Source organism: Polypterus senegalus, chromosome 2 (assembly GCF_016835505.1).
Source record: "Polypterus senegalus isolate Bchr_013 chromosome 2, ASM1683550v1, whole genome shotgun sequence".
Lineage (NCBI taxonomy): Eukaryota > Metazoa > Chordata > Cladistia > Polypteriformes > Polypteridae > Polypterus > Polypterus senegalus.
Genome location: NC_053155.1, coordinates 11,950,037 through 11,958,698, shown reverse-complemented (window position 1 = coordinate 11,958,698; position 8,662 = coordinate 11,950,037).

The window sequence follows — 8,662 nt, the reverse complement described above, 5'->3', positions numbered from 1 at the left end:
AAATTGATCATTTATTTGTCCACAAGGAGAAATTAAAGCTTCACAAAAACTCGAGAGGGGGAAAAGAAAAATATATGCACGTGTGTCAGAGATCGTTTTACTTAGTCATGAGGTATTCCACTCGTGTCATCCATTCTAAAAACATGAGCGACGTAACTGAATTCATTTGTTATTATCTTCTCATTGTCAGTGAGTTCTCCATTTGTGTCCCAAAGGTTTCTTAAATTCTCTTTTATCGTCAAATACCCTCCAGTGTGGCGAAAATAAAATAATTATACAGAAAAGACTCGGCCGAAATGTCTCCACAAATGTGATGCCAAGGACGGACCGCCTGTTAGTGGAAGCGTTCGATTGCAGTTGCTGCTGCTATGGGAGACACACCCGGGTGTTAAGGTCTGGTTTGGGCAAAATTACCTTTTCACTTGGGTGGTGTAGGTGTTGGTGAGCTTTTGGTTACCTTTAATTAATCAACTGATTGTTTAAAAACAAAAATAAAACGTGCATTGTGTTTACTCAGGGTGTCCTTTGTGTGCTGCGGCATTTGTTTAGAGGTTAGAAACGATCGAGGAGGGGAAATCGGGACTGGGCAAATAAATACTTCTTCACGGCCCTGTAGGTATGAACTGGTCTGTTACATAGTGAGTGTGATATCTAATTATCGATCTGTCTGTCATGTAGCGTCTTTCATATCCACCTTTTCTATTGTGGCTGTCATCCGTCAGTCTATATATCTATTAAACAGAGCCTTTCGTATCAATCTGTCATATAGCGCCTTTCATATCTATCTATCTATCTATCTATTGATTATATAGTGCATTTCACTCTATCTATCTATCTATCTATCTATCTATCTATCTATCTATCTATCTATCTATCTATCATATAGTGCCTTTCACATATTTATCTATCTATCTATCTATCTATCTATCTATCTGTCTGTCTGTCTGTCTGTCTGTCTATAGTGGTGTATGACCGGCAGTTCATCCTGGCCAATACCCCCAGGCTGCCAGATGGAGCCCTCCCTGCAGCATGGAGGTGCCCCGAATGCCAGCAGGGAATCATGGACATTAGAGTCTTTATTCACAGCCCTGCTGGATACCATGGGGACCACCAGAGGACGTCGCAGGGAGGCTCAAGGAATATTTACAGCCCGGAAGTATGTCCCAGTCACAAGGACAGAAGAAATGACGTACTTCCAGGTTGAAGAAAAAGGAGTTTTCATCCGACCTGGAAGTGTTGCAAAGTCAGATGGACAGAAAGAGAGAAAAACACTGCTGGGTCAAGAACTTTAAAAAGGACGAGTTGGGAGGAAGGGTGACTGAGCTGCTGGGAGGTGTGGAGGATTATTGTGGTTATTGTGAATTGTATTGATTATTAATTATTGTATACTGTGGCGGTGGAGGTGCTTTGTGCACATTTGAAAATATTAAAGTCATTATTTTGGACTTTAATCTGGCGTCTGGTCCGAGGATTCAAGGGGACGACAGCGCCTCCTATCTGTCACACTATTAAATAGTGTCATATCTGTACATATAGTGCCTTTCATATCTATATATCTATTAAATAGTGTCATATCTGTACATATAGTGCCTTAAATAGTGTCATATCTGTACATATAGTGCATATATAGTGCCTTTCATATCTATCATATCCTGTACATATAGTGCCTTTCTATATATCTATTAAATAGTGTCATATCTGTACATATAGTGCCTTTCATATCTATATATCTATTAAATAGTGTCATATCTGTACATATAGTGCCTTTCATATCTATCTATATCTATTAAATAGTGTCATATCTGTACATATAGTGCCTTTCATATCTATATATCTATTAAATAGTGTCATATCTGTACATATAGTGCCTTTCATATCTATATATCTATTAAATAGTGTCATATCTGTACATATAGTGCCTTTCATATCTATCTATATATCTATTAAATAGTCATATCTGTACATATAGTGCCTTTCATATCTATATTTATATCTATTAAATAGTCAGTGTACATATAGTGCCTTTCATATCTATATATCTATTAAATAGTGTCATATCTGTACATATAGTGCCTTTCATATCTATATATCTATTAAATAGTGTCATATCTGTACATATAGTGCCTTTCATATCTATATTTATATCTATTAAATAGTGTCATATCTGTACATATAGTGCCTTTCATATCTATATTTATATCTATTAAATAGTGTCATATCTGTACATATAGTGCCTTTCATATCTATCTATATATCTATTAAATAGTCATATCTGTACATATAGTGCCTTTCATATCTATATATCTATTAAATAGTGTCATATCTGTACATATAGTGTCATATCTGTACATATAGTGCATATATATATCTATCTATATATCTATTAAATGTCATATCTGTCATATAGTGCCTTTCATATCTATATATCTATTAAATAGTGTCATATCTGTACATATAGTGCCTTTCATATCTATATATCTATTAAATAGTGTCATATCTGTACATATAGTGCCTTTCATATCTATATTTATATCTATTAAATAGTGTCATATCTGTACCATAAAGTGACTTTCATCTTTCTGTCTATATATCTATTAAATTGCTCCTTTCATATCTGTTCATCTGTCATAGTGCCTTTCATAACTGTCTATACAGTATATCTATAACTTTGACCCTTTAGCATCTGTCTGTAATACGGCACCTTTTCATATTAGGACATTAGAACACTCGAGACGAGATCAGGCCATTGAGCCCCACAAGGCTCACCAGTCCTGTCCACTTAATTCTCCTAAAGTAACATCAAGTCGAGTTCTGAAAGTCCCTGACGTCCTCCTGTCCACCACATTATTTGGCCGCTTATTCCTTATCCCCTTTGTGTTAAATGTTAGTGAAAACTGAATTAGGAGTAAGACACTGTGAATTCTGTCAAGACTGCACCTTCTGTGTTTTGGATTCTTAAACTTGAAAAGACCCTGAGCAGAGCAATACAGTACAATACAATACAGTACAATACAATACAGTACAATACAATACAATACAATACAGTACAATACAATACAATACAATACAATACAATACCATTTATTTTTATATAGTAGCCCAATGGGCTTTAACAGGCTCTGCCTCTTGACAGCCCCCCAGCTTTGACCTTCTAAGAAGACAAGGAAAACAAATGGAAGAAACCTCAGGAAAGGCAGTTCAGAGAGCCCCCTTTCCAGGTAGGTTGGGCGTGCAGTGGGTGTCAAACAGAACGGGGGTGGGGGGTGGGGGGGTCCATATAACCCAATACACAGAACAGAACACAAGTCATCCTCAATACAATGTAATAGTGCAATAATAATATGACAAGGACAGGGCAGAATTCAACAGGAGATGATATCCCATAATATGATTTGGATTTGTCCAGAGTCCTGAAGACCTCAGCCATCAAGCCACCTCCCCCTATTGGCCATTCCACAGCTGAGTCAGCGCTGGGCCAGCCAATCCGATGACAGGACCTGGGCTAGCCAAGTCCTTTGGAAGTGGTAAGAGGTTGGAGTTTGGGTGGGTGCACTAGACCCCCAGGTAGAGGGGCTGTCAGGTCCCGGCAGCTGCCCGTCATTGTCACCTGCCGTATACTTGAACTGCCAACAGCAGGTGACGAGCTCAAGGTGGCCCGTCAGCTGTGTGTCTCCCACCTTTTTTCTTGCATTTAGTTTTGTGCTTCAATCAAAAAGACAAAACCTTTTTAATATCCACTTGGTGCCCTTGAGGTTCAGGTGGGGTTGGTTGTCAATGTTGGGTTTTCATTGAAGGGTTCAGTAGAGTTCAAGACGACCGAGGGGCTTCTGGGGGGCTACAGCAAGTAAGCAAGCCAGCAGTTGAGCCAGAACTCTGGAACTGCTGGGTGAACCTTAAGGGTCCCAAGATCGCCAGGACCTCCACCTGTCTAACCCCTAAACCTGGGAGTGAGATGTGGATAAGCTTTGTGCCCACCCGTCCCTGTCTTTGAAAATCATTTAGTAGGATTTAAGGATGTGAAGGACAGGATGACAGGGGGGGGCTACAGCAGGCAACCTGACCTGGCTGAGACTCATCACCTGGTGCTGGACCCAAAGCCCTGGAACTGCTGGGTGAGCCATAAGACCCCTAAGGTCATGCGATCTCCAGTATCTTTCTTTTGTAACTGAGAGACCCCCCGGCCCACCCGGCCTTGTTTTAGAAAATGATAATACGAGATCTAGAGACGTGGACTACAGGATAATGGGGACTTTCAGGCCTACACCTGGTGATGTGGATGGAACTGTAAGGGTTAATCATAACGGCCCCCCCATAGCTCTCGCTTGGATTACCAAGGTGACCCCTCCCACCATCCCCACTCCCCCCCTCGGCCTGGGGTACGTTATGAAGGTGCAGGTAAGACGGTTTATCATGTGGTCAGGTGCCATGCAGAAGATGAAGGTCTGCTGAGGTCCCCACTGAGGATGAGGATGGCCTCCAGTGACGAGCATCCTGACTTGTGTTGAGGATTGGAATGAAAATGCAGCTACTGTGAGCCCCCCACAATAATAGTGGGACCCCCCAGTATATGAAATAAAGACTGAAGAAATTACCTGTTGGTCCCCATCGCCTGCATGTGCTCGCTGTTGTGAATTTTATTATCAAAGGCGCTATATAAGGTGAAAGCCGATTGATGTACCTCAAGTCAGCAGCCGGGAATGTTTGGGGGTCCCAGGTGGGATTCCCAAGTTAATTGTCAACATATATAAGAATGTCTTATAGAATTGTGATCTGATTGCGATGGCTGCACTTCCAGTCAAATGGATCCGGACCACCAGTGTCGGGTGCCTTTTAGTCAGGGACCAGAAGGGGCGGAGTCTGGAGTGAGCAGCAGTGACATCAGGGGGCGGGACTTTGACCTGAGAACATAAGCTAAAACGTGAGCAGTGCAAGTGACCCCACGGTGGGCACATCTCCCCACGGTGTGTCACTGACCGACTAGGGCGAGCAGTCTGCCCATCAGCGATCATTCATTGGTCTGCCCGAACGACACCACCAGTGGACGGCCAAATGGTGGATTCTTTAGAAAAAAACAATTTGAAAACTTTGCGTTCCTATAAAAGCAAACAAATTACAAAAACGTGTGCGAGCAAACGAAGCGGCTGACGGCGGGCCCTTCAAGTCTCTCTTTACTGCTGCCGTTTTATGAAGCCCTGGCGTCACGAGGGGCTGCAGCAGGCCGGAGCTGAGGAATGTGCCCATTAAATACGGCGGGCATTCGGCGTGTGCGTGAGATACGACCATCGAGAGACGCGCCAACGCGCTGTGGTGGAGAGCTGGCCGCAGATACGTGAGGCACGCCTGACGCGTACGGGATCAGAAAAAGAAGTAGGTGAGGGGGGGCTCCTCCTGTAAGCGTCTGCTCACAACACGGCCGAGCCGGAGTGCAGATGTTAGTGCGCGTGGTCTGATCCAAAGGACGAGACGCGTCTTCAACTGTATACGTAGACGGGGTCGAGCAAGGGGTCAGCAAAAGGTTATGGAGAGGGGAAGACCCCATGAGGACTGGGTGTCGGTACAAATGGTTGTCCAGCAAATCAAGTTGGTTTATCACCATCCTATGCATACACCACATTGCAGCATACAGTGGCACAAAATAACATTTTGGAGTTGCCCTGGCTGGTATCGCAGGCCAGAGAGGATGACGTCTGTCTGAAGGACATTCAGATGGTAGTGTGGTCACTTTCTGAGTCTGAATGTGCCTTAGGACTCCATAAACATCTTCATCCTCCCTCAGGTCCACCACTTGCTCTGCCTGGACTCTCAGGTTCAAATTACTGTGGCGTTCCTATCATACCATCCATACACCGTACTGCAGCATACAATGACACGAAATAACATTCTCGAGGTTGGGTACAAAACAGGCTCAAGCAAGGGAGGCAAAGAGTTATGGAGAAGGTAACCCCATGAAAATTGGGTGTCGTTACAAATGATGTCTATCAAGTCAAGTGGCTTTATTGTCATCCAATGCATACACCACATTGCAGCATACAGTGGCGCAAAATAACATTTCTTGAAGATCTCAGGACTCACCCTAACTGGTAATTGAGGGCCCGAGAGGCTAACACCTGTCTGAAGGACATTCAGATGGTGGTGTGACCACTTTCTAAGTCTAAATGTGCCTTAGGACTCCATAAACATCTTCATCCTCCCTCAGGTCCACCACTTGCTCTGCCTGGACTCTTAGGTTCAAACTACTGTGGCTTTCCTATCATACCATCCATACCCCATACTGCAGCATACAATGACACGAAATATCATTCACCAGAGCCGCGATGCGGTGCTAACATAGACACAGGATGAGGGCAATCAGAACACGAGGGAGCTGCTCCAGTAAGCATCAGGTCAAAACAAATCCAAGCTTGGATTGAGATGTTTGTGGACCCTGTCAAAAGAACAAGCAACAAAAGACAAAATGCGGGCACCAGACGAGCAGCTCTGTCTGTAGGAGGGTACAAGTGGGCGCAAACAAGGGAAGCACAGGATAATAGAGCGAGGAGAACCCCATGAGAATTGGTGTCCATCAAGTCAAGTCATAAGACTTTATTCTCATCCTATGCATACACCACATTGCAGCATACAGTGGCACAAAATAACATTTTGGAGTTGCCCTGGCTGGTATCGCAGGCCAGAGAGGATGACGTCTGTCTGAAGGACACTCAGATGGTAGTGTGGTCACTTTCTGAGTCTGAATGTGCCTTAGGACTCCATAAACATCTTCATCCTCCCTCAGGTCCACCACTTGCTCTGCCTGGACTCTTAGGTTCAAACTACTGTGGCTTTCCTATCATACCATCCATACACCACATTGCAGCATACAGTGGCGCAAAATAACATTTCTTGAAGATCTCAGGACTCACCCTAACTGGTAATTGAGGGCCCGAGAGGCTAACACCTGTCTGAAGGACATTCAGATGGTGGTGTGACCACTTTCTAAGTCTGAATGTGCCTTAGGACTCCATAAACATCTTCATCCTCCTCAGGTCCACCACTTGCTCTGCCTGGACTCTCAGGTTCAAATTACTGTGGCGTTCCTATCATACCATCCATACACCATACTGCAGCATACAATGACACGAAATATCATTCACCAGGACCGCGATGCGGTGCTAACATAGACACAGGATGAGGGCAATCAGAACACGAGGGAGCTGCTCCAGTAAGCATCAGGTCAAAACAAATCCAAGCTTGGATTGAGATGTTTGTGGACCCTGTCAAAAGAACAAGCAACGAAAGGCAAAATGCGGGCACCAGACGAGCAGCTCTGTCTTTACGAGGGTACAAGTGGCCGCAAACAAGGGAAGCACAGGATAATAGAGCGAGGAGAACCCCATGAGAATTGGTGTCCATCAAGTCAAGTCATAAGACTTTATTCTCATCCTATGCAAACACCACATTGCAGCATACAGTGGCACGGAATAACATTTCCTGAAGATCTCAGGACTCACCCTGACTGTTAATTGAGGGCCAGAGAGGCTAATGCGTGTGTGAAGGACATTCAGGTGGTAGCAGTAGATGTCTTGACCCTCCTCAGGTCCACCACTTGCTCTGCCCGGACTCTCAGGTTGAAGTTAAAGTGTCTTCATTGTCATTCCGTCCATACGACATATTGCAGCATACAGCCACACTAAGCCAGGTTCCCCAGGACCGGTGGAGTGTCTACACAGACACGGGACGAGGGCAGTAAGACCACAGGGAGGCTGCTCCAGTAAGCATCAATTGAAAAGCTTAGATTCACATGTTAACTGATTAAAAAGGCGAGAAAAGACGAAACTCAATCGCCAAGTAAGTGGCTCCCATACTTAATCAAGATTAAGTTCAGGGTGTTGACCTAGGGGGATACAGAACATGCTCAAGCATAGGAAGAAAAGGATTATGGACAGGGTCACCCCTTGACAATTGGGTGATGTTACAAGTGGTGTCCATCAAGTCAAGTCTTGAGGCTTTATTGCCATCCTGTGCATACACCACATTGCAGCATACATTGGCACAAAATAACATTTCTTGAAGATCTCAGGACTCCCCCTGGCTGGTATGAAGTTCCAGAGAGGTTAATGCCAGTCTGATGGACATTCAGGTGGTGGTGAGGCCACTTTCTGAGTCTGAATGTGCTTGAGGACTTGGTAAACATCTTCATCCTCCTCAGGTTCAGGTTACAGTGTCTTCATTTTCATTCCATCAATAGGCCATATTGCAGCAAACAGTAGCACAAAGTCAGGTTCCCCAGGAGTGCGGTGGAGTGTCTACGTAGACACAGGATGAAGGAAATAAGAACACAAGGGGGCTGCTCCAGTAAGCATCAGGTCAAAACAAATCCAAGCTTGGATCTGAATGTTAGCTGATTACATTGTCATCCATTGCATACACCATATTGCAGCATACAGTAACACGTCATAATGTTTCTTGAAGATCTCAGGACTGACCCTGACTGGTATCGTGGGCCAGAGATGGGGCCTCAGTGGACTTCCTCATCCTCCTCAGGTCCACCACTTGCTCTGCATAGACTCACAGGTTCAAGTCACAGTGGCTTTCCTATCATACCATCTATACACCATATTGCAGCATACAATAACAAGAAGTAACATTCTCGAGGAGTGCAGTGGAGTGCTAACATAGACACAGG